At 40.7% G+C, this 27186-nt stretch overlaps 3 long non-coding RNA genes across 3 annotated transcripts; 1 reads left to right on the top strand and 2 right to left on the bottom strand.

Annotated features, from left to right (window-relative positions):
• Window positions 1-151: 151 nt before the first annotated feature.
• On the bottom strand, window positions 152-673 carry LOC127534188 (uncharacterized). The gene is made up of 3 exons (XR_007942211.1): window positions 532-673; window positions 362-453; window positions 152-269 (listed from the first exon to the last, which is right to left on the bottom strand). It is a non-coding gene; the product is annotated as an uncharacterized LOC127534188 (long non-coding RNA).
• A 1015-nt stretch (window positions 674-1688) lies between these two features.
• On the bottom strand, window positions 1689-2646 carry LOC127534189 (uncharacterized). The gene is made up of 4 exons (XR_007942212.1): window positions 2596-2646; window positions 2168-2337; window positions 1979-2077; window positions 1689-1887 (listed from the first exon to the last, which is right to left on the bottom strand). It is a non-coding gene; the product is annotated as an uncharacterized LOC127534189 (long non-coding RNA).
• Window positions 2647-23847: 21201 nt separating this feature from the next.
• On the top strand, window positions 23848-25571 carry LOC127534224 (uncharacterized). The gene is made up of 5 exons (XR_007942256.1): window positions 23848-24034; window positions 24155-24230; window positions 24630-24721; window positions 25007-25038; window positions 25234-25571. It is a non-coding gene; the product is annotated as an uncharacterized LOC127534224 (long non-coding RNA).
• Window positions 25572-27186: the final 1615 nt, after the last annotated feature.

Here is a 27186-nt window from a genome sequence, read left to right as displayed (position 1 = left end):
GAGGTGTCTCTATAGAATTAGAGGGAAAGTAAATTAAAATAGAACACATGACTTGAAATGTAAAACCTTGTTTTGATCTTTATATAAAACCCATTTTAATACAACAAACTGTTGTTTTCAGTTTTTTGGTATCAACTCTTACTGTACTTACTGTCAGCTGCCCATTCAGTCACCTCGGACATCCACTGTGATGCCATTTCGTCAGTGCACTGTAGCTCTGCTTTCAGCTCAGCTAGCCTTACAGTCTCATCTAGCAGTCTTTGACAGGTCTGATAAAAAGTGTTATACAATAAATATATTAAAGAGAGAACAAAAAAAGTGGTCAACAAATGACACAACAAAACCATAAATACAGACTTACCTTTACATATCTTGTAGAAAGGGCCTGATGTAAAAAGGTCCTTTTTTTGTGGTTCCACCCCAGAGCATGCAATGTAAGCATGTCCACTCGTGCTGTAGAAAATGAAAAATAAGTTTATTAAATGCAATCTAAAAAGAACAGAGAAAAATTATGGCAAAAGAATTACTCACCTGCTTTCGACATGTACTTTGTCGTCAGGGCACAACGAGACAGGTAGCTATTCACTTGCTCCACCTCCTCACCAGCAGTTGTCCCTGCTCCTTCCTGGTTCCTACCGCTCCATTTGATCGATGAGTAAGTAAATGTGGATGTAATGATAATGCAAAAAAGATAAATACCATAGTTATGCATCAGATTCATTTGTATGTTATTACTGTTTTTGTAAACATTGAAAATTCACATATGACTATGTAAAAATATGTTTAAAATACCTCACACTTTGTTGCATGAGCTCTTGCATGCATCACACTAAGGAATGGCTTCATGGTTGTCAGCTCCTGGAGGGCCGGAAGGACATTGGCGGCTTTTTCAAGGTAGGGCCAGTATTTGCAAGCCACATCCATTGCAAAGAACTGAGGCTTGGCTGGCATCAGTTCTTTCTGAAGGAAGAGGGGTATGCAAATATCTCCCCCCGTACATATTAAGGGCTTTCAAAAGAAAGCCATGGCGACATACTGCCACCTCCATCACCTCTTCATCCAATTTTGAAGCCCTCTTTGATCTCTCTCTTGCTGCTGTCCACTGGGAGTCCCCACACTTCCCTTTTCCCTGTGTCTATGACATACACAACAAACTTTAATAAAATGAAAGCATTTCTGTTAATGTTTTGTTACATTATAAATATATCTTACATTTTTGACTGCTTTTGGATGGCATCTGTAAATATGGCCACCTCACTGTCTTTGGCTACAAAGAGCCCCTCAAGAAAGGCAGGGTCATCAGAGCTGAGGGAGATAAAAACAGACAGATCCATTCATCACATAACAATATAAGTGAATCATAAAAAAGACTGGGAAAAAGAGCACCTTCCACTTTGGCCAAAGCGATATAACTTTCTGTTTCCATCTGCAGAAACAGCCAACATTTGAGGCGTGCAGGCAGGGCAAGTGAATTCAGCACCACAGCACAGTTGCTTTTTTTAAATGAAGAGTATGACAACTCTAAAAAACTGCGCTGCAGTGCATCTCCATTGATATGTCCCGACTAGAAGATAAAGAGAATATAAAAATATAGTTATATTACAAACTGTCTGCTGAAATACAGTTTAATATGGTGAAGAATAAATGAACTTACTCTCCCTCCACACTTTGTGCGATGCTCCAGCAATTTTGCAAAGACCTGTCTGGCAAAACCAGGAGAAATGACCTTCAATTCCTGAAAGGAGCTCAGAAGGTCTAGAGTGTACAAGGTATACACACTAAGAGAGGCCGGCCAATAACCGCTCCTAATGAGGTCCTTCAGTTCCGGAGCCCACTGCCTCTGGCATGTTTCACAGAAGTGCAGTGGTTGATGCAAGTCATAACGTCCTTGAACACAACGCAAATAAACAACATCATGAATACATAACAACCACATACTTCCTAAAAATTATTAGTGTAGTGTAGTGAATTTTCTTACCATTGATGGTAATTAAAATCGCTGGTTTCCCTGGTGATGTGACAATATTTGTGCCTTTGCAAGAAGAGCATGATGCCTTCCCAACTGGCAAAAGACATGCTGACAAAATATAAGAAAACAATTAATTACATTATTTGTGAGAAGCTAGAAATACATATGGAAGATAACAATACTCAGATCAAGACGAACCTTGCTCGTGGGTGCAATATCCATCGCCCTGGTTCATGATGCACGTACTTGGAGGAATGGCTTTAAAAAAACCATCAATAATGCACTCCCGGTTGTGGAGTGGCTGCTTTTTGTGATGCAGTATATCACAGTCACCACAGAACCACTCCTCAGGAAGACAATCTCTGCACCTAGGAGAGAAAGGCAAAATGATTATAAAATATTTATTTCATGGGAATAATGTGCTATAAACTGGGATATCTATCTCAAGGTTTAGCCCCTTTGAGTTCTGGCAGAAGATGTGCTAATTATTTTGTCCACTTTCCAATTGGGTGCTTCTGACTCTAAAAAAATTCTACCAGCTCCCCCAAAATACAATAAATACACAACGACCCATAATTCCAAAAAAAGCCCGCCATGAAATAAGTTTAGTATTTTAGAATACTAACCGAATGACTGCAGGTTCATTGCAGAGACAACACAAAGGATGCCCAACAGCCCTCTTCTTCAATGAGGCATTGGAGGTTGTATGGCCTTGACTCTTTCCAGCGCTCCGAGGCTTTATGCTGACGGTCAGACCAGGATGAGGAGCTTTTCTGAGGCTCAGCAGAATGCATTGACTCCAAAATAGCAGAGAGCTGCTCCATGTTTTGCTTTAATAAATAAAATTAACTGAGTTATTAAAGGATGATTTTAACAATCATTCAAACTGGTGCTAATCATTACTGTTCTTGATATATGTAATAGATTGTTTTTAGAGTTTAATGTTTGTTTTAATAACTATCATTAACTTGATTACATACATGAATTCATTAATCAGTGAATTTACCAAATTTTTCCAGAGGACTTGATGATGGTAAAGTTGGAACATGTTCCACACTGGATGACAGGGAGCACTCAGCCTGAGGCTGTCCAACTGTAATTCAGTCAGGACATAAAAGAATATGACTACAATCAGGATTGCAATTCATGTATTTTTCCATTTACATACTAATTTATTAACTACAATTTGTAAAAGAATATTCACATTAATTACTAGGTAATGTTGTTTACTGCAATACCACTGAATAAACTGATCTGCATTTTGACACATCAACAATTTACAAAAACTACCTGTAGCCGAGGCTCTGCGTCGCCCACCATTCCTCCCCCTGGGCTTTCCTTGTCCTTGCCTTGGCCTTTTAGCCTTCTTTGCTGAAGACGACCTTCTCCTGAGCTCAGCGGCTTTCCACGTGCTGATAAAGTCTGATCAAATGCAGTTCAACTTACTAGAAGCAAAAAATAGGTGGCAAATCAAAGCAAACCTCAACATCTATGAATTGTGGGATTGGACGCTGTCTGATCTTTCCAATACTATCAGATCAAATAGCTTATTTGTCACCCACATTTATGGTTAAGTAACATATGATGTAAATACTAACCCTGGCTTCAGCAAGCATCTGGTCATGTCTCATTTCAATCGCCATTCGCCTCCCCTCTTTGTAGTGGGGATTCTGGGGGTCAAGGGTCTGTCTGTTGTCCATTGCAGAAAACATATACAGACAAACAAATAAACAGGTACGGACAAACAGATAAAGATAAACAAATAAACAAGTGCAGACAAACAGGCAGACTTACTATACAAAGAATTTACGGATGGCTGACGAGGACACTGACACTGCTAGAGGGATAAACAGACAGACAGATGAATAGAAAGACAGAAATGGACAGATAGAAAGATAGAAAGATATGGCTCTTAAAAGTGCCTTTGGGTTTGCTTTTCTAGTTGACGCAGAGGTGAAAGGTCAGGGGATGGATGAAACAGCAACTAAAAGGAGAACAGAGACAAATACTTAGTAGCTGTGTTTGTATTTACAGAAAGGTTTAAAAAGCAACTGAATGAACCACAGTTTTCCTAATCTTATGAGTAAAAACAAAGTTCCCGTTTTTTCTCAATCAACATAGAAGGTTTAAGGAGCCGAATAGGAAATTATGACTTATTATGACAATGTTATCACCCTACGTGGGAATAACCGGCTACTGATATTAGTGTACACACAGGTGTCTTAGGCCCCATCCACACGAAGACAAAACGCTTAACAGTTTTCAAAAACGATCGCCATAAAGACGAAGGCGTCGGAGGAAGTTGTGTCCGTCTCCATGAATGCACTCGATACGCATGGAAACGCTGTAGAACACATGCCGGACCTCTAGGGGCGCTGTAACGATATGACGGAAACAGAAGAAAAACAGTGGACATGCGCACTTGCGGCAAAAGTTGTAACACCAGCCGGGAAAGTAAACAAAGTGCTGTAATGTGTCTCAATAATTGTTTGTTCAACTCGGTGGTGATTGAGAAGAAGGAGCTTTTGCTGCAACAGGGATAGTAGGGTCACTAGCTTCATCATCACATTTGCTACACTGTACGCCGCCATTGCCGTCGTCTTTGCCGCGTGTGTGGCGCATGTGTATCAATGAAGTTATGAAACTATGGAGCAAGCGTATCAGTGGATAGCCAGTAAACACGGAGCCGCGTAAACGGCGTTTCAAATCTTTCCACTCTGGAACCTGGTTTCAAAAATGAGAGTTTACAGACCCCCAAACGCCGTCTTCGTGTGGAAACTTATGCGTTTAGACCCTCGTTTGTCTTCGTGTGGATGGGGCCTTAAGCTAGCTAGACAACGTTACAAAACAATCGCTATTTTTAGGCACAAAAGTACAATATCATTTCCGTATGGTCAGGTTTAATACCTGAAAACAAAACGAATCATTGGCTTTAAATACGTATACCATGTGCTTGACGAGATAGACAACAAACACCAGCAGCGTAGTAACACATCTTACCTGGAGAGGGGTAGCGGAGAAAGGGCAGATTCTTCTCTCGGGGAGTGGGTCGAGGGCGGGTCGCGGACACTGTTGCCAACTCTCAGTAAGGAAAGTCGCTATTGGCTGTCCTACAAGTCGCTAGAAGTCGCTAAATGACGTCATCGTCTAATTTGCATATTTCCCAGTTTGCATGTAATTGTAATCAACGTTGTAGAGAAGAGGAACAACGTTGTGGAAGAGACCAAAAAGTGAATAAAAAACACCCAAAATAGTTTTTCACTAGAGGGCTAATGCTGTGGTTATTTTAGCATGACAGTGAAGAACATTTTCGTTTATATGGCTCCGTAAGTCTGGATGGGATCTGTAGTGACTTTGCGCATGCGCGATTATCTGCGTCTGGCCGCGGAGTGATGTGGGGCTCCCCTCCCTTCTCCCCTCCCCTCCCTCCCCTCACTGGGACTGCTGCCGGTTACTGGACTGACAGCCTGATGTGATTAAGATTCAGATAATGAAAACAAAATCAAACCCGTTTGCAACAAACAAACACTAACGTTTTTTAATCTCAAATACCCAAATCTGCAGCAAAAATAAAGGATCACATTAGAAATATGGGACGATGTAATGCAAAATATAGCGTTGGATTCGCAACGCTTTTACATTAAAAATATAACATACCCATTCAAAAATGCCCTAACTCGCTTAAATCTGACCGAGGAGAAACATGACACACGAGGAATATTTGATTAATTAAACGTTCTATTCAGATGTGATTAAGATTCAGATATGAAAATAAAATCAAACCCGTTTGCAAACAAACAAACACTAAGCTGCAGTCAGTTCCAGCCATTTTCAGTGCAAAAAAATCGCTAATATTCTATTTGTAAATAAAAAATATGAAGAGAAGTACAGGGAATATTGGACGGGCATCGCGAGGTGCATTTCCTCGAAAACGACCGATTCGTGGAGTATATACCGACTTCAGGACATGTTTTGGACAAAATAGTTTACTGACTTGTTTCGTCTGGATGTCTAAGGTTGGATTATGGCCGTTTTTTGTGGAATATTTTCATCTGTGTGTAATAATGAACCCGGAAATGTGAGTCGCGCTGTGTACGTTGAAGCCGTGTATAGAGAACGGATGGATGGATATTCGTTGTTTGTCTGACAAATGTGTTTATATTACCCGGTGTGGTAATCACATCTGAAAGTGGTTTATACCGGCGGATTCATGAGAATCTAAGCTTTCCATCGGCGTATAGTGTTTATATAATCGCGTTTGCAGAAATTTTACTTCAACATAATTGATGGCACAATTTACCCCAACATGTTTTCTGCAAAGGCTCAACTAACTCCAAGTTTGTTCCCTTTGGAAAACCATATTCCTCATATACAGTGACTACACCAGTGTTTCAGCATTTTACATGAACCCAAACCCATCCACTGTGTGCTTTCTTTACAGTAAATATGACAGTTAAAAATTTAAAAAATAACTGCTGCTTTGTTTACATTTAAACAAAGTAGTGCTGAGACTGCTGTCAGAATGTGACTACCTTGATTTCATTGCATCGAAAAAACACCACCATTCATCCAATCTGATTCAAACTCCCCACTGCACTTCCTCAGGACCCCTGTAATACCCCTACCAAGTCCTTGAGATGATCTGAAGTACCGTGTCCAAGAAATGCATATGGTCTATGCAGAGATGAACACCCCATAAAATAGTCAGAAAAATGAGACATTCTAGAATTCATGCCTGCAATATAGAGTGTCAGGCTGGCAGGACAGTAGAGGACATTGTCTACGGGATTGAGCAGGGAACAACCAGGACTACTGGAAATTAGAAGGACATCGAGAATTAATCATCAACGCGTCTTCAACAACAGTCCAAAGAACCCAACATTTTTGAGGGTAAGGAACTTCACTGTTCGTTTGATGAAGCAACACCAGAGGAAACATTCAGAGGCAGTTCTAAGATCTATTTTCTACAACTCTGTCCAATTTGTAAGAAATCCGTGAGTCAGAACAGGATGTAACACTCAGTTGTGACTTGTCTTGAATTTTTAACATCTTGTTATTAAAAAGTCAGATCTTAGCAGCGTCGGGAAGGGAATGATGTGTTCAGGTTGGTCAATAACTGGATAACTAAAACAACTCCTGTAAAGAGCAGGACAAACGTTTTTGTTAAGACAAAATTTGGTTTTAAAGCTTCAAACTTGGAATAATTTGATACAACCATGACCAAATGCATAGATATGTTGGGATTTTTCTACTGGGAAATGTTCATTTTGGAGTATATAATGATAGTCTGATGTGTTGATGTGAGCAAGATTTAAGGTCACTTTTTTCTGATAAGTAAATTAATTCAGTAAGTGTAATAAGTAAGGTAATAGTTCATTCTGTTTCCTTAACTTGCAACATGGAATCCAAAAATGAAATTGGATTATGCTATCCAGCAATATTTTGTCTTTGGTGGTACACTTGTCATATCTGCTCAATCAGTTACTAAAGTTCATCACATTTTCTTTTTCATAAAAAAAATATTCTGCATGTTTTGTTTTGGATTATCCTGGCATGCAAGTACAAAAGTGTCAAGAAACTATCATTGGATGATTTCTGCATATTGTTTTTTGGGGGTAATGTGTGCTCAAAGATGAGACTTTCAGTGACAATTTCAATTATTTTTTAAATTTCAATTCACCTGCTATCAGAGATTATTCATCACTTGTCCTGTAGTGAAACTAGAACTAACCATTAAAAAATCATCCTATCTGTATTAGTTCTTGAGATACTGTCATTTAAACATTACCTCAAATGCCTGTAATATTAAAAATGTTCTGGACGTGGATAAACAGGCTTTTAAAAAAATGATCTCAAATATCTTGATTTGTGAATAAAAAATGCTGAACACATTTCTTAAGTTAGCATTTAATATATTTTTGAAATATATTTTATGTGAGAAAAATCTGTCAAATGAGACACAAGTTAAGCAGAAATGTTCTAACAAATGAGAGATTTCCAACAATTTATAACAACATTACTCAGAATATGTCACTGTAAGTTATTAAGTGTAGATAGATGAGAAAAACAGTGCCAGTTTTGGTCATTTAACATGCCATTTCAAAATGAAATGATGCTGAGAAATTTTAAATAGTTTTTAAAGGCATCTAGAATTCATGCCAAACACAAAAACTCTGAGTGGAGACACCATTTCAATGTATTTTATTGAGTTATTTATTCGTTTATTGAGTAGTTTAGTGAAACCAGCTTCACACCAAACTCAGAGACATCCACATTTCAGCAAAATCTAGATAACCAAACTTTTGTGAAGTAAGTAACTCCTCTCTTCTGTTTAATGAAGTAAACACTTTGGAGTTTCTGAGGAAACATCCATGTAGTTTTGCTGCAGTACTGTCCAATATGTCTTATAACACAATTCAGAACAGGTTGTAACACTCAGTGCTGTTGTTTTATGATAATTGGTTCAATATTTAGCAAATATGATTGAAAACTGAGATCACAACAGCGTGGTAGATTACCAATGGTTTAACAAGACATCCATAGATTATGGTTCTCTTTGTGTCTGTTTCACTTTCAGGTCTTCTGGGACAAAACAAAAATGTACTTTCAAAGTTCATCATCATCCTCATCATCATCCTCATCCTCATCTTCCTCCGAGGGAGTTCCTCAAGGCAGCGTTCCGAAGTCCCAACAGGCTACACGGTGGTGAAAAGAACTGCGAGATGGAAGCTATGGAACAGTGCTGGAATGTGTGAAAGACAACACTGAAGAGCACGTGGCTATAAAGGTGCCCCAAAGGAACAATCTTGACCATGAGGTAGGACACTGATTTCAGCTGAACAGTGACACAAAAAGACATTGTTTTAAAAAAGAGGTGGTACCACTACAAGATTCTGAGTAGTGGTAACTGGTCATGTTATGTACTTTTTAGTTGTTGAGAAGAACTGATTGGACGATGTGGCTCAGCAATCATATTATGTCTCCACAGGCGAAAATCCTGAAAAAGCTCATGAGCCACAACTCAAAGGAGTCCAACATCATTGACTACAAAGGAGACATCTTTGTAGAAAATACGCGGCTCCTGGTGTTTGAAAAACTGTACATCACCCTGTGGACTATGTGGAGAATTTACCACAGCCAATGCCACTGGAACACGTCCGTACAGTTATCCAGCAGGTGTGACCTTCTATTGTCTCCTTATATTTCTCTCCTTCAGTGGTGCCAGAATCAACATCGTGTTTCAGGAACCTTTACAACTTCTACTTTTATTGTCATGTGACAGATTTCTTTAACAAACTCCTGATAAATGTTGTTACTTGCAGCTGGCTGAGCTTTGAAAACAACAAAGAGTGCTGGCATCATCCACACTGATGTGAAGGAGGATAACATCATGATGGTGGATCACGTGAAGCAGCCCTTCAGGGTCAAGCTGATTGACTTTGGTTTGGCCAAGTACAAGTCCAAAGCCAGGGCAGGAAAGCTATGCCAAGGACTTGCATATAGGTATGAAATACTGATACTTTTTAAAATTGAGAAATCTTTAATTCAGCGCTGTCTCCTTACTGTCTACACTGTCACATCTTCATTTGATGTTTTTTCCACATTTAGAGCTCCAGAAATCTTCCTGGGCCGGCAGTATTCAGAGGCCATCGACGTTTGGTCGTTAGGCTGCGTGATGGCCAGGATGATGACTCAAGATAGTCTCTTTGGATCAGACTCAGAATACTGGACAGTGAGTAAATTACTGCAGCTGAAACACATTAGAAGCCGTCACAGGATTAGCTTCAGGTCTAACATGGTGTTATGCTTTGTCTGCAGCTCCGACGCATGATCCCATCTGCTGGATCTGCCGCCGCAATATCTCATCGATGCTGGCCGGAGATCACGATTATTTTTGAGAGAATGCCAAATGATTGGTGGCGGCTGAAGGTTACATACTCCTACTGTGATTTTACCTCTGACCTTTGCTCACTCAATAAGATAAAGACTTTAGTAAGCATCATTGTTTTCTTCTTTCAGACACCTATGGATTATTTTGGGACCGATCTCGTCCACTCCGACCCCACAGTTTACAAGTTTGACTCTCTGGAAGAAATGAAAACGGTAAGGTAGTTTAGGAAGCAGCAGCTAGTTGCTTGAAAAGTCCCGTTCATTATGGTATTCACATTTCACGGTGGAAGGTGATTTGACCACTGTTGGACTTTCAAAATGTTTTCTGCAGCACCAAGCTGTGCTCTGAGACGGACAACCCAGCAGAGGCTGATGAGAGGAGGGAGTGCATCGAGCTGTTGAAGGCGATGCTTCAGTGGGATGATGACGACAGAATCACCCCAGTGGTATCCTCAGGCATCCCTTTATCACCAAAAAGCTACCTCAGCAGCAGCTCCCCCACCAGCAGTTGGTAAGTGTGTTTCTATTTACTTTGTACACAGGTTGTTGAGACATTAGCAGCCCAGCAGGTGACAAAAGACTGATATGGACTTTGTTGATTTCCATGTTTACATTCTCTGCTTGTCGGATGTAAACCCAACAGTGTATGTTTCCTTTTTAGCGATGAATCTAGACCCTCCACCAGCCTGTCCATCATGGTTAAGCCTGCAGACCCTGAAAACAGAATTAACCTGACAGGCTTGCTTGATGAGGACAGTGACCTGAAGAGCAGTGAGTATGAGGACAGTGACGATGCTGACACTGCTGAAGACACTGAGGACAGCATGGATAGTAATGAGGATGAAGACACTGAAGTCAATGAGAAGGAGCAGAGAAAGACAAAGAAGAAGAAGAAGAACTGCTTCCAACGTGTCTTCTCTTGGATAAAGAAGACGTTCTGCTGCTGCTGTGTGTCCGATGTGATGGACTGAGCAGCACTGTCAAGTGTCTTTCACTGTCACGGTTTTTCACTGTGAAGCGTCTTTAACGCATGGCTTCCCACACTTGAAGAGGAAGGCCTGGTCTTTGCAACAGGATTCCACTCTTTTCACTTTCCTGTTCTCTCTCTCCTTCACCCTCACCCCAACCGGTCGAGGCAGATGGCCGCCCTGTCTGAGCCTGGTTCTGCCGGAGGGTTCTTCCTGAAAAAGGGAGTTTTACCTCCCCACTGTCGCCAAGTGCTTGTTCAGACAGGGAATCCAAAGGAAACTTTGGATTTGTTGGATTTCTCTCTATAATTTTGACTTTACTTTTCTTATTGAAGTGTCTTGAGATGACACATGTGAACTGGTCAATAAAATTTATTGAAAATGAATTGAAAGGTTCACCCAAAAAGTGTCTGGATTTTGGTCACATGGTTGATGCTCACAACTGGCCTGAGTCAGTCATGGCTTCTCAGTTGAATTCTTTGGTTTTATACAACTTTCAACAAGTGCAAAACACATCATTTTTTAACATTTTGAATAAAGTGACTACAATGAAATATGACAATTTTAAGCTCATTTATATAAATCAGTTATATTGGTTTATTCCACTAAGTTTTTTTCCCCTAAAATGCTTTTTTAAGTCTATATAATTTAAAGGTTATTCCACCAAATATACAATTTTCTCTCCAAGTACTGAAGTGCTGACGATTTATAGGTTATTGCACCTAAAAAAAAGTACTTTGTGTCTTAACAACTAAAGGTTTAAAAAGTTTATCTGCTCAAAATACTACATTCTTTCCAAGTATGTCAAGTTTTAAAGTTTTTTCTACCGACTACTAGGACTACTTTCTGTCCAGCAGTTTAGCTTAGATTGGACTTGCATGTGGGCAGTTTGTGTAATTAGCTTAATTAGTTCATTATAAGGTAAAACAATGATAAAGTCACACTATGGCCTTTGTAGTAAGTAGATTCAAACAGATATATGAAAGGTTGGAGAGGCAAGATAAGTCACACCAGTGAGAATGCTGTGGACTTACTTAATAGATTCACCCTATGGAGACAATGACCAACTGCAAAATTCATATATATCTTGTTCTTGTAATAGTCTAAAAGTTAAAAATAGGGATGAATGGACCCAAATAACATCATCATCCATTAACTGATAAAATTATTAAAAACACTTCTACAGGAATGCATGTATTTTAAATAACAAACAGCATTAAGCGACATTTTCTTTCTTTCTTATGGCTTTCATCTGAACCTGGGAAAGACAGTCAGATCAAGGGATGACGTTGTTCCGTTAACTTTTCGCTTCTTGTGCTTTAATTCTCCAAAAAGAGAAGGTACACCTGCAAAAAGTATCAAACAGCAAGACAACAAACGGCGACTCTCTGTTTGATGTCCCACTTAAAACGTCTGACTGTGAAAGCAAACAAAGTGACAGCTGCTGCAGGTTCAGGAGGGTCAGGAAGAGCAGGATTCAAAATTTATGAAAGGACTGCAGAGAGAAGGGGAGGCAGCTTGTGAATGAGCAAAAACACTTGAAAAATACTAAGCTAAGATGTGGATGTAGCACGTAACTCCCACTGAAACTGAAAATAGTTGGTTTTATGTTTCTGTCTGCGCATAGATTGAACAAATTAGACATAAATAAGGATGCAAGATATTGGATTAGCAACATTTCAAAACATTGTTGATGTCCTCATCAAAAAGCCATTTCTACAGTGGAAAGTTCTATAAATTCAAGTAATTTAGAAGTTCCATGCAATTAAAATGAAGATACAGCAAATCACTGGAAATCAAGAGGAAGGAGAGACAGATGGAATTCCCACAAAAGTCACATTAATTCATGAATCTGTGAAATAAATGTGATTTGCTCACTCATGTTGGATACCATGGCTGTTTCTGCAACATATAAGACCAAATATACTCTTTATTTTTAACAGACATTTGCTGATTACATGTGAAAATGTATCCAATCCAAGCAGAAGGTGAGAAAACCTTTGCAATGGGTCACTTCTGTTGACAAGAACTTGTCCAGCTGATGATGCTCATTAATCTTCATTAACATAGTCCAAGTAAGTCACCAGTCTTCTTTGAGCATCAATCTGAAATTAAACCTTCATAAGGCTTGAGTTATTATTGAGATTAGTCCTGGAGTAGCTCTAACCTCGCTTCAGAAAATCTGATTGTTTAGTCAAGGACTAGACTTAATTCAGGTCTGGGAAACCAACTGTATGTCTGATACTAAAGACAGACAATGACAACCAAAGTTCAGACTTAAAGCAGATCCAGGAAAGCAGCACCAGTCCGAGAAAAGTTTGCTCAGGCCTCTGGCTGGGAAAGTTAATTTAATAAAGATCTACACATAATCAGTCATGACTTCATTAGAGTTGGAGGAGCCCTGTGCTGCTCACTGGAACATCACGACCTCACAGCAGAGGCTTCATTTGTTTGCTCGTAGCTCTAGGAGAGACTCCCGTGCATGACCAGGAATCCCGCTTCCACATGATCCCATTGATGAAAGCTTCATCAACAAAGAAACACAAATTACACATTCAAAAGTGCATGAATAAAGAGCAGGGGCCTCATTTATAAAACATTGCGTAGGATCCAAACTAAAAGTTTGCGTACGCCGAAAATCTGAAATGGGCGTATGCCCTTCGCCCCTGATTTATAAAACTGTGTGTAAGCACAGCTGCACGCAATTTCTTGATAAATCACACACCAGCTGGAAGATTGCACAGGTGGATCCACCTCACATCCCGCCCACAACACACCCACATTTTACCATGAATGGTCAATGCAAAGTAACTCATGAATGTATCTGTATATAAATAAGCTGCTGATCCACGGCATTTCACGCAGCGCCCCCTGCAGTCTTTTCCCTGCTGTGCGTCAGGATGAATGAATCATGTGTTGACCCAGGCCACCCTGCCACTAAATTTGTTATGATCATGTCCGATGTACAAATAATTTGTACACTGATTGAATACATTTTTTCGGTTCACATAGATAAATTCATCTTCACTCGGAACCCTTACAGCAACATGAGTGCAGTCAGTTACGCCGATTACATTTGGGAAACCGGACATCGCTGCAAATTGCCGTTTAATGTTGGCCTGTTCACCCACAGTGTAAGGAAACCTGATGTATTGACTGGTCATGTTTATAATGTCATCCAAAACAGCTGGCATTATTGCGCTGAGGGATGGTTGTGATATCCCAGACCTAAAGGACATCATTTAACTGTATATCAGTCCCAGATAGGATTTAGACAACAAATGTAACCTCATATATTCTTCATATAAAACACAATTCCCGCTGGAAGGAGCCGGTGTCGCCAGAAACCCCCGAGTCGTCAGTTCCTGTGTCTGTACCGGGATGACGTGGTTTCGGCGAGTGGATCGGTCAAGATCGTCCAGTCATCATCCAGGAAATCCCCGTTATCCCTAAAATCTCTCTCCATTCTTAACGTGATCTTCCAGCACTGCCAGCGCATCCATTGTGCCACATTACGCACGGCTGTCACCCGCTATTTATCCGCTTGATCAGCGATTGGACTGATTGTCACTTGCCTTTTCCAAATTAGTAATCAATCAGTGCCACTCACCGCTCTATATCATTTGAAGATGGAAGTTTGATATATGAACATAGTTCTGCAAATACAGTCGTCGGCCGAATGACGCACTATATGAACATCTACAACAATGAGGGTTTATGATTATCCGGCTCTACAAGTCTAATATGTGATAACAATAAAGGTTTGAGATCAATCTGGTATCAATTCACCACTTCACCCTCCGGCACTGCCGTTCCCTCTGTCTCCAAAATGTGCTTAAGCAAGCATTAAAGTTGGCGCACCGGTGCACACATTCTCACACCAAGTTTGTTTTTATAAATCACAAGGTACACAGCGTACGCCTCTTTCTATGCAAAGGTTGTGATTTACACCACTTTCTCGCCCTGTTTTGTGCGTACGCAAGCTTTATAAATGAGGCCCCAGATCTTGAACTGTACTGAACACAAGGAGAATAACAGTGTGAATTCTTACATTAACAGTAAATATTTTGGATTTTTTTTTTCCTGAACAGTTGCAATGATATGTTTGCCCTTCGACCAGTTAAAAACGTAGAACAATGCTACAGCAGATTAAAAAATTAGCACATTTCTATTGGCTGATGAGAAATTGATTATGCATTGCATTTGCTTAAAGTTAGAAAACTGATTTTTTTAAAGAAAGAAAAGAGCAGACTGTATATAAAAAAGAGCTGCATTTAAACTAAAGTAAACATGAATTCAGGTATCTTTCATTAGTAAAACTTCTCGTCTCGGTATTTGTTCATGCTTGCCTGTTGGCATATTTCTCTGCATGACTGACTGCACACTGATTATTTTAAACATGAATAAAATTCTAATCACATTTCTTGATCCTTCCATGAACTTTCTTATGACTTTAGTTACAAAACAGTTCAATCTGATCAGTCTTTGTCAGGATATCAGTTGCTGTATAGACCAACAAGTGTAATTTTTTACATAAGACAAACCTTATTTTGGAAGTTTTGTGAACTTCCTAAAAGTTTTTTCCCCTCTGTTCTGGGCTAGGATAACCGCTTTAGGTTGATTTAATTTGATAATAAGCTGTATAATGTACAAAACAGGAAAATAAATCCACCACTGACCAAAACCATAAATGCATCAAGTTCAAAAGCTCATTTATACAATTTATATTTAGTTTTTGAAAAAGGGGGTTAAATTCAACCAATTGTGCACAAGAAGTTTTTTAGATGTACATCTTTGGCCAATTCTCTACCACTCAGGTAATCTCCACATGGGCTGAGTATGGCTTTAAAAGACAATGATCAGATAAAATGACCAGTGCATAAACACTCCTTTGACAAGTAAATATAAAGGAACACCTTAAAATGCAATTTTATTCAAGTGTCACGACTCAATGGATGACAAAATAAATACAAGAACCATTTGTTGGCTGCTGGATTCTATGTCTGTTTGGGCCAAAAAAGACACTTGAATGTCCACAACTTCACCATTTTTTAAAATCTAAGAAATAGTTTTAGACATCGTGGTGGAAGAGACAATCTGCTCTAGAACTACAAATGTTGAGTCACCACCCAGGTCCAGGATTGTTTCATCCATCTGAAAAAGTTGTTAGTGTGCATGACCAGAAAATATGTGCTCAGACTTTGTAGAATGGCCTGAGGGAGGCTAGCCTGTGATCTCTTTTCCCACACTAAAACCTTGATCTAATAGCAGAACAGTATAATCCACTCCTGTCGGCAACTCCTCACATTCATTGGACACTGGCAAGATGGAGGAAGGATATTTTATTTATTTTAGCCTCAAAGAAGTCAAGAAAAGCCTGGCACTTCTCAGGGGTGCTAGTGGAGGCAGAGACCGGGGGCTTGAGCAGTTTGTTCACAGTCCTGAAAAATTTTTTGTCTGGATTTAGAGTTATTGATGATTGAGGAGTAGTGATTGGAGCATGCAGTGTTTAGGGCTTCTTTATACTTCTGGACATGGTCCATATCAAGAAGAGAGTGGACAGTGAGGCCAGATTTCTTATAAAGGCGCTCAAGCCGACGGCCCGCTGCCTTCATTTAAATGGACACATGTTCCTGCAGGTCACCAGGGCAATCAGCCAGAAAATCCGAGGCCTGCAGCATCGAGGCAGAGCAGTTCTCAGTCTGGGAAACACTGTTTTTGTTGATCCTATGGTAAGGTGAAACATCTCCTTATACAGTTACTTCCATCCAAATAAACTGCTTAATTGTCAGATGACAAAGTTCCCTGAATCAATGCTCTACTTTGTACAATTTGAGACACACTTTTTCATTTTATTTAAGTTTTTTTCCCCCAGGTTCGGGTCACCCAGGTGCCAGGTGTGAAAGTACTCAAAAACGACTACAGCATCCAGTCTGAGATCTTGAACACAGGGATGGGAATCCACAACCCTGAGCATCTAGACCTGCTTAGGGCACTGTGTCAAGAGGGTCCATCTGGCAGTTGCAAGGAGGCAGAACAGTGAACAGTCATATGACTGAGCAGCCTTGGCAGAGTGCTGCTCTCTGAGTGTTTTTCTTGTTAAACATGTGCAGCAACTCCAAGTGGAGTTTCTATAAGGAATTTACATCTATGGAAAAAATAAGAATGTGGCTGTGTGTCTGATAATTTTTCATTTTGTGAACAAAGTCGTATGTGTCTTTGATGTAGCTGGGGTGCAATTTGGAAAATGGGTTGATAAAGTAATCTCTGTATTCTGTAATCCTATATGTTTTGAACAGCAGTTGCTGATGATAGGACAGCTCACCAGGACCGTCCACGCCTCAGCAGGCTCATGAATGCTGGGAACAGTTAAAAGAGGCGGGGCCAAAACTTCCCTAACTCATGTTTGTATGTATTAATCTCTTCTGCAAGTATGTGTTTTATTTTAAGTTCTAAGTTTTGTTTCTGTTCAGTCATTCCACCCTGATTGTCATGGTCCCTCCCCTCTCTGTGCTGCTCTCCTGGCCAGCTGTCAGCTCAGGCTGACTGGGCGTGGCTGCCGTGGAGCACAGCCGCCCAATCAGCAATCAGCGGCATATATGGCCTGGCTCACCCTGTCACTCACTGCTTGGTCATTGTCTCGGTTGCTCCTGCTGGCTCTCCACCAGCCTCTCCGCTCTGGTCTGCCACAATTTCAGACTTTCCCCTGCCTGCCCCCACCCTGAAGCCTGCCCCCGCTGTCCTTGCCTCGGCTCCCCTTCCCTGTGTCCCTGCAGCCGCCTGTCCCTGCTGCGTTTCTGCAGCTGCCTCACTCGGCCGCACGTCGGCAGCCCCAGCGTGCACCACCATCGGGCCCCGTCCACGCCCCCCCCCGTTAGAATATTCAGCTGTGAGTTCAGCCGTTAGTTTCAGTTTAGATTTTCAGCCCGTGTCGTTGCTAGTTTAGTTGCTGTTCTTGTTCATTTGTGAGTTCTGTTTTGTTTCGGTTAAATTCACTAATTGTTGCACGGAGTTTGGTGTGCCTCAGTCTTGTGTTTCTTTATTAAAAAATCTGTTCCTGAGAATCCGTCTGCCTGTTGTGTGCCTGTGTTTGGGTTCAACCACCCCCACCTAGCCATGACACTGATACACTGTGTTTTTGTGGTCCTCAGGTGGTATTGTTCTTTGTTTTGCATTTGATTTGTTTTCATTGTTGTGAAATTTGTTGTTGAAAATTGACTTTCTAAAAATGCTACACAGTAGTAGTTTACTTGCTGTGAAAGCAGAATGCAGGGAGAAAATTCACCAGAAGACATTTTACATGTATTCATCTCTTCTGCAGAGAATAAAGGCTGAAGAAAATTCAACTGAGTTATCTTCTTTGACGTCCTGACCGCTCCCCTACACGTCTGTTACAGAATCACCAATGATAAGTGTTCTGTTCCACACCTCCAGTGACTATTCTTGGGAGTTTTCTGACTATGTGTGGAAGTGTATGTGGTTCCAGACGGTCTGGGGAGCGAGGTGAGGGCCAGGGGTGGACATCCCAGGTGTAGCGGTTAGATTCAGCTTAGCCTTCATTTTGTCCATAATCATCATTGAGTTTTAGTCCATCTCAGTGCTTTTAGTGGCTTTACAGGGCTCCCAGCAAACAACTCTGGCTCCCTGTGCTGGTGGTGTGGTGGAAGTGGACATAGGATCCAGCCCGACACGGCACCAGACGATGGAGCAAATCCTTGGGAGGGGATGGATTTCTGGAATTAACATGCAGAACATTAGAAAAATGGCAACTCTCCATACTATAGATATTTTATAACCAACATTTTTAATTTGTTTTCATGCCTCCCTCATGTCTTCTCTGTGTAAACAGAGTCTGCAGTTCAGCCGAGCTAAGATAAAGAGTCCATGACCCAGCGGGCATCTGATGTCAATGCAACATCAAGTTGATGTCATTGAATGACATCAACTTGATGTTGCATTGACATCAGATGCCCGCTGGGGAATGTAGTTTTAAATGTTGGTTATAGCTGTGTCACTAATGGGTTCACTATTCTTCGAGTAGTATAGAATTTTAATGTATTTTTCCAGAATCAGGGAGAATTTTTAAATGAGACATGCAGAAAATAAGGATTTTTGAAGAAATATCATGATTCTAAGCTGAGATTTGGCTGTTTTTCCTGACTGATCTGAGCAGAAAGTGGAGGAGGTCCCTAAAGACTCTAATGTAGGAGAATAAATTGGACTAACAACCATTTAACTGACTAATATAGAGTCATCCTTTCCATTCAAATTAGTGCTCAAGTTATTTTGTTGAACTGCTTTGCTTTTTCCTATTACACAAAACACACCAGTGTCAGATGTTTGGTCAGCTCTCATCAAGAAGGATGATGATAAGGTCAAAAACACACATGGGAATTGTTTACTTCTTTTAACAATGTCTGTTTACCATCCACAGGGCTGTGAGGTTGAGTGTCTCCCAACCTGATACTGTGTGCTGGATAATTAATGAGAGAATCAGCTGAACTTTAAACACCTGATACCTCACAGGCTTTAAACAATGAGCCACTGCAGGAAATGTTACACACCACAACGTTAAATAATTCATTACTAATTACTAATATTAATTCCGGTGTAACAGGCCAGATTAAACCCTGGGCCAAAGTATACCTGGGCCTGGGCCAGTTTACACCTGTTGACACATAAAGATTTAACAGGTTAAACTCTTAAGTTATTTAGTGGTTTGTTTGTTTCTTACAAAGAGGGATGCTCGGCAAGCAAATCATTCTGAAAGATAATAACTAGAATGTCCTTGAGCTAATTACAATTTAAAAAGTTAAAATCAAAGGAAATACTGAATACTACGATGAAAAAATTATGTATGCAACATTGGAGTAAGAGATGGTCTACAAGATGAACCAACCACAGACAAAACCCTCTTTATTACCAGGAATCCATCATCCATTATCCATACACCTATAGATCCAAGGGCGTCAGTTTGTTTTTAAAAGTGGGGGGGATGGAGACCACAGCACTTTGAGAAAATGTGGAAGAACGGCGGCAAAATGCCACAAGCTGGGCTCAAACTCACAACCACCGCACCAAAAGCAGAGGCTCAAGCTGTTGAGCTATCCGTACATGCAGGTAGAGAGGTCTGTGGGCCGTTATAGTACTAATTCTCCCGGGCCGAAATTTTGCCCCTGCACGCCTCTGGTTGGAGCTTCCACTTGGCACGGGCGCAAATTTAGCATCTGCACGTTTTTTTTTAACCTCACGAAGGTGTGCTGTGTGTCTGTGCAACTCTCGGCCGAGTGCGGATGGTGCGTTCAGGAGCGTCGGAATTTTCTATACTGCTGAAAATAACTGGGTTTACAACGGCTTACATGTGAAGAATTTGAATGTGTTGGAGACAAAATGACCCCTGACAAAAAGTGGGGGGGACACATCCCCACCGTCCCCCCCTTAACTGACGCCTATGTATAGATCCTCATCAAGGTCGTGGAGGGTGGAGCCCAGCCACGTTGCCAGACAGATTTCACTGGGGCACGTGCCCCAGTATTGATCTGCAGTGCCCCAGTAAAAATTTCACCAATATAAACAATAAAAATCACTTCGGAGTTTTAAGTCTACATAGCATAGACTACAGCGCACATACTACTTAGCATGGTAATTCATTGCTACTGTATTCACTCCACTCAAACAATGTGCACATGGCTAATTAATATGGTAATTTATTCACGTGTAGCGACTTCAGCTGATCAACTGAAGTCGAGAGAGAGAGAGAGAGAGAGAGAGAGGAGGGGGGGCGATGAGAATCACTGCGTGAGGTAGGTAACGTTAGCCGACAACTTGTTAAATATATTTTTTTGATTTTGATTTGACTCAAACTGTAACTCCTAGATGGATATCAGAAAGTTATTCGCCCGCAGCAGGGATAAAGCAGCGAGGAATGAGAGAGGTAAGTGAAGTCCTAGCTAGCTAGGCAACATAAGTCTGTCTTAAGTTAATGCTAAGTTAGCTAACGTTATTCACAACGCCTCTCACCCCCTCCACCACACTGAAGGAGCTTTGAGCAGCTCCTTCAGTAGCAGACTGACTGACTAACTAACTAACTACTGCCGCCACCATCAAGGAGGGAGCTCTACCACAGGTCATTCATACCTGCTGCTGTCAGACTGTTTAACAGCAGCAGCTCAAGGTCTTTTCCTGTATATATATATCACCTGTAAATAATAGTGGGAGAGCCTCCAATCACAGACATGCAATGTGTTTTCAGCTTGCTGGATCAAGTCATGTTCCCAACCTTGACACAGGTCATTCAGATAGCTCTGACCATCCCAGTGTCCAGCTGCACTTGTGAACGGATGTTCAGTGTGCTGAGACGGCTCCACACTTGGCTGAGAAGCACAATGGGGCAGGATAGGCTTCACCATCTTGCCATCATGTCAGTGGAGAGTGAGGAACTTTCCAAGTTAAGTCACAGCCAAGTGATTGACCACTTTGCAAAAATGAAAACAAGACGTTACAGTTTACTCCCCAAAAAAATGATTGCCTGAAGTGACACACAACAGTTGTTCATTTATTCTTCTACTATGGAAATAAAAGAACCCAGAGATTTTAGGGTGCTGTCGTTTCTCTCTCTGGTGTCCGTGATGTGCAGGTGAAGGAGAGACGTCCGTGACACTGACTTTCTTTAAAAGTATTTTATTAAAAGAAAGAGCAGCATCAGTACAGACAGAACCTGCCTGGAAGGAGTCGGCCAATTGAATCCCTGCCGACAGTGACCAGTAATCAGGTTTTATAGGTTTTAACATGTACACACGTGGACAAAATTGTTGGTACCCCTCAGTTAAAGAAGGAAAAACCCACAATTCTCACTGAAATCACTTGAAACTCACAAAAGTAACAATAAATAAAAATTTATTGAAAATTAAATAATCAAAAACAGCCATCACTTTTGAATTGTTGATTAACATAATTATTTAAAAAAACAAACTAATGAAACAGGCCTGGACAAAAATGATGGTACCTCTATAAAAGATTGAAAACTATTTGACCAGAGTGACATGATTAACTCAGGTGTGTCATTTAATTGACATCACAGGTGTTTCCAAACTCATAATCAGTCAGTCTGCCTATTTAAAGGGAGACAAGTAGTCACCCTGCTGTTTGGTGAAAAGGTGTGTACCACACTGAACATGGACAACAGAAAGCGAAGGAGAGAATTGTCCCAGGACATCCGAAACAAAATGATAGACAAACATCTTAAAGGTAAAGGCTATAAGACCATCTCTAAACAGCTTGAAGTTCCTGTGACAACAGTGGCTCATATTATTCAGAAGTTCAAGACCCACGGGACAGTAGCCAACCTCCCTGGACGTGGCCGCAAGAGGAAAATTGATGACAAATTGAAGAGACGGATCGTTGGAATTGTATCCAAAGAGCCCAGAGCAACCTCCAAAGAAATTAAAGGTGAACTCCAAGGCCAAGGTACATCAGTGTCAGATCGCACCATTCGTCGTTGTTTGAGCCAAAGTGGACTTCATGGGAGACGACCAAGGAGGACACCACTGCTGAAAAAAACTCATAAAAAAGCCAGACTGGAATTTGCAAAAATGCATGTTGACAAGCCACAAAGCTTCTGGGAGAATGTCCTTTGGACAGATGAGACCAAACTGGAGCTTTTTGGTAAGGCACATCAACTCTGTGTTCATAGACTCAAAAACCAAGCATACGAAGAAAAGAACACTGTCCCTACGGTGAAACATGGAGGAGGCTCAGTAATGTTTTGGGGCTGCTTTGCTGCATCTGGCACAAGGTGTCTTGAAAGTGTGCAAGGTACGATGAAATCTGAAGACTATCAAGGCATTCTGGAGAGAAATGTGCTGCCTAGTGTCAGAAAGCTTGGTCTCAGTCGCAGGTCATGGGTCTTCCAACAGGACAACGATCCAAAACACACAGCCAAAAACACCCAAGAATGGCTGAGAGAAAAGCGTTGGACTATTCTAAAGTGGCCTTCTATGAGCCCAGATCTGAATCCCATTGAACATATGTGGAAGGAGCTGAAACATGCCATTTGGAGAAGACACCCATCAAACCTGAGACAACTGGAGCTGTTTGCTCATGAGGAGTGGGCCAAAATACCTGTTGACAGCTGCAGAACGCTCATTGACAAATACAGAAATCGTTTAATTGCAGTGATTGCTTCAAAAGGTTGTGCAACAAAATATTAAGTTATGGGTACCATCATTTTTGTCCAGCCCTATTTCATTAGTTTGTTTTTTTTTAAATAATTATGTTAATCAACAATTCAAAAGTGATGGCTGATTTTGATTATTTAATTTTCAATAAATTTTTATTGTTACTTTTGTGAGTTTCAAGTGATTTCAGTGAGAATTGTGGGTTTTTCCTTCTTTAACTGAGGGGTACCAGCAATTTTGTCCACGTGTGTGTATATATATATATATATGTATATATATACATGCATCCATGTATATTTAGTTCTCTTTTGTGTCTTTTTTTGTCTTTTGGCCCCTTCACACCACAACAGACCTTGTAACTGTAAGTAGGCAACACTCCAAAGATTTCTCCAAATGGTAGTTTAAGTTTACTGAAACATGTCACTGATCTAGGATGAAGAGGATGAAACTGTGTCTGCTGCCTTTACAGAGGGGGATCCAGAAAGGTGTAACCCAGGTTACCAGGCTTATTAACAGTCCAGTTCACCAGTTGATTAATTGGACCAATAAATTAATAAATTCGTTTTTTTTCCATGTGACAGATAAGTTACATGAGGCTACACTTGCATAAAATGAGTAAATAGGATTTATGGTTAAAAATCATAAATATGTTAATAAATAGATTAAAAAGATCAACACACACAAGTTCATTTAATTGTTTTAAAAGAGTATTTTATTTCATTTTAAGTGTGGCGAAAGTGCCTTTCTCAACATGTAAAAGATTCGAGTGACATGAGGAGTTCGTGTGATAGTGTAACCAATCAGACGCCACCAGGGCGTGGCTGCTTCCGTTTTTTTTCTCTCTCTCTGCCGGATCGTCTCTGAGGCAGCGGTGTGCTCGTTTCCTGCTGCAGATTATGCCGATTTTCGTCTGAGAGGGCCAGATATTCCAAGTCTAAGTCGCTTTTATTGTTAGGGCAGAGAGTGGAGCCTTTCCTTTTTGCCGTGGCAGATGAGCGGACCGTGGGTTCACAACAGAAGCGGAGGAGAACGTGAGTTGTGTTGGTTAGCATTCGGCGCTAACTCGGAGCTAACTCCAGCCATTAGCCACATCCATTGCTGAATTGTAAGGTTGCACGTTACTGAACTCCCATGTCACTGTCTCTTAAAAGCGGGATCCTGGACTGATGAGAGCGTGTATTGTACCCTGTACCTGGAGTGTGTGTGTACATGAACTGTGAGCCTCTGGTGAGTAACTTTTGCTGAAGTTAGTCTGATAAATGGAGTAAAACATTCTGCTTCTGCTAATGTTAATATTGATCAATGAGGCATGAATGTGGTGGTTAAAAAAAAAAAGTTTTATATTAGTGTTTTGTTTACATTTGCCCTCATTCTGTGTTTTTTTTAAATGAGCGGCTGTAGGAAAAAAGATAAGAGGGAAAGAAATGTTCAGCTGTTGCTTCATGTTGAAACTGAGAAATGTATTCAATTAATTGAGTTTACAGTAAAAAGTGGTTAAAGTAATTATTAAGAAGCTGTGTTACAAAGTATATGCATAAAAATGTGTGTTCATATGTATTTATTTAAATTTGAAAGTATATTTTGTTTATGGGAACAACACAGTAACTCTGTTTTTGGCCTTTATAGGCCGGGTCTTTTGTTATTCCCCTTTGTATGGATTCCTGTGTCAATCTGCAAGACATCTTCTTCTACTGGGGATTCTTCCGGTCTCTGTAAAGGTAGAACGGGACCTCAGTGGTTGTGGCGAGCCAACCCAAAAAGAAACTGAGATTTAGACAGAGACTGTGATTTATTTGAGGAAAAAAAGACTGATTTATTGAGGACTGTGGTTGATATCTCATGTCTGAAGAGCTGAAAAGCTAAAATTGTTTTTTATTTTATTTTTCTACAACTCTTTTTTTTTTCTTTTCAATACAACACACTTAAAAACTTACCTTTGATGTGTGTGAGGTTCTTTACTTGGTCACTCACTGCATTTTGCTAACACTCCCTTTCTCCTGTAGCGACCTAGAACTTCTGACTACTGGTCCACAAGGTAATTGATGCATTGATGGAATAAATATCTGTATCTCCCAGTCTTTTACCGTTAACAGTTAGAGCTGAGGCAGGTTACAAAGGCATACAGAGCTATGTTACTGATAGTTCTCTTCTCATTCACATTTTGGGTGGAATATAGAGTGTGACATTTAGCCTACACTGAAGTATTGCACATTCTCATCCTTTTTAACAGAGCATGGCTGGACAGCAGCAGGATGGTTCCTCAGCTTCCGCTGCACAGACTGACACAGTGAGATGGATGTTCAGGAAACACCAGAGCTTCATTCTGTGGAATTCATGTGCAACTGTATAATTGAATGTCCTCTATGTATTCCCAGTTATCAGTAAAACAGATTTACAAACTGCATTTGCTGAGAAAAATCCAAAAAACAGATTAGGAGGGCAGATCTGGAAATTGAAATACTGGAGCACAAGTTAGAGGTGGTGATGGTCACAGGTGAATTATGTTAACTACTGGAACATGAACTGAACTATCTTTTATTTGTAGGAAATAAAGAAGAGCAAATGAAATGTGTATCATGTCTTTATTTGCTGTGGTGGTGATGATGGTGACTTAAACTCTAACGTGATTATTGCATACGGTGTCTCTGACTGCTCTGCTGTCCTGGATAGCTGCAGGTGGATGGGCTCATCATCTGGGTCTTCAGTTTGTAGGGCAGGGTGTTGCTCTCCTCTAATAGTGGTAATATTATGAAGAACAACACATGCCACAGTAATATCACAGGCCCTCTCAGGGGTCACCCTGAGGAGACGTAGGCTCTGGAAACGGGCTTTCAGCAGGCCTATGGTCATCTCCACCCGGGCTGTGGTCCTGCAGTGAGTCCGGTTGAAGTTCTGTTGGGGGCCTGGTTCAGGGTCAGGGTATGAGGTCATCAGCCTGGGTTGTCATGGTAACCCCTGTCACCCAGCAGAAGGCCATCAAACTCTCTTGTAATGTATAGTGGATACATCAGAGCATATTAAAGGAGAGAGACAAGAGAATTCTATTGTGAAAATCTTTATGCTGCTGACCACGCTGCAGTCTGTTGCTCAGGTTAGACTCTCCATAAATCCTGGAGTCATGAACAGACCCAGACCACGTGGCCTCCACATTAGAAATGATGTATGCAGCATCACATATGATCTGGACAGTGCAGAGAATGACAGATGTTGAACTATGATGCAGTCTTTAACATTTAGAAACAGTAGTCAGTCTACCTGTAGCCGACCTGCACATTTATGCTGTGAATGGACTTCCTGTTCATGATGTGAGGGAGCTGTGATGGGGATGTGTGTGCATCTATGCAGCCAATCACACTGGGAAATCCTAAAAGAAATTAAAATGACTAATCCCAGTCTGAGGCTGCAGCACAATGTCATTAACAGAATATGATTTAAAATGAAAATAACAGATCTCTACATCATTCACCTGCAATCTTGTGGAACTCCTCCTTGATGCTCTGACAGGTTTATGTCCACAATGATGGTAAAAGTCGTTTCAGGGCCAGGAAAACTTTTCTGACTGTCCTCCATACAGTTGTCTTACTCTGCATCTCCGACATTATATAAAAACTTCCATTTGCAAAGAACCGCAGCGCAAGACACAATATCTGCTGGATGTGAGAGCATGACTGGTTGGTAATGTAAATGTGAGGACGGATTAGGTTGTTTATGTAGGTTATGGACTTGAAACGATTAGGAAACGGTACCGCTCAAACCGATAATTGTCTGGAAATGCCAGAACATTTATGCTCGATCTGATAACAATCTACCGACGAATATTTAATTATCTGTGCAGTAATGCTGCTCCTTTATCCACTGGATCGTTAATAAAAGCTGTTCTACGCCAAAACTCGCTCGCTTACCGACTGAATGAATGAGAAATGAAACAGCGTGTGTGGCTGAAAGAGGGCGGAGACAGAGAGAAACTCGAGGTTTTCTCAGATAAACCTGCTGGTAACCAGGTTCGAGTCATACCGGGCTTGGCAAAAGTTCTGTTACACTCGGTTTCATGATCTTTAGCGACGTTTACATATCGGAGTGAAAAATTCCATTGAATAAACTGAAAGTTCTACCTTATAGGCAGGTGTCCTTAATACAAATTTTTTCTCCGGTGAAGTTGTATCAAGATGGAAGTCAAAAGAGT

The sequence above is a fragment of the Acanthochromis polyacanthus genome, chromosome 5 (genome assembly GCF_021347895.1).
Source record: "Acanthochromis polyacanthus isolate Apoly-LR-REF ecotype Palm Island chromosome 5, KAUST_Apoly_ChrSc, whole genome shotgun sequence".
Lineage (NCBI taxonomy): Eukaryota > Metazoa > Chordata > Actinopteri > Pomacentridae > Acanthochromis > Acanthochromis polyacanthus.
Note: the sequence above shows the minus strand (reverse complement) of the source record. Positions and strands in the feature narration are given on the sequence as shown.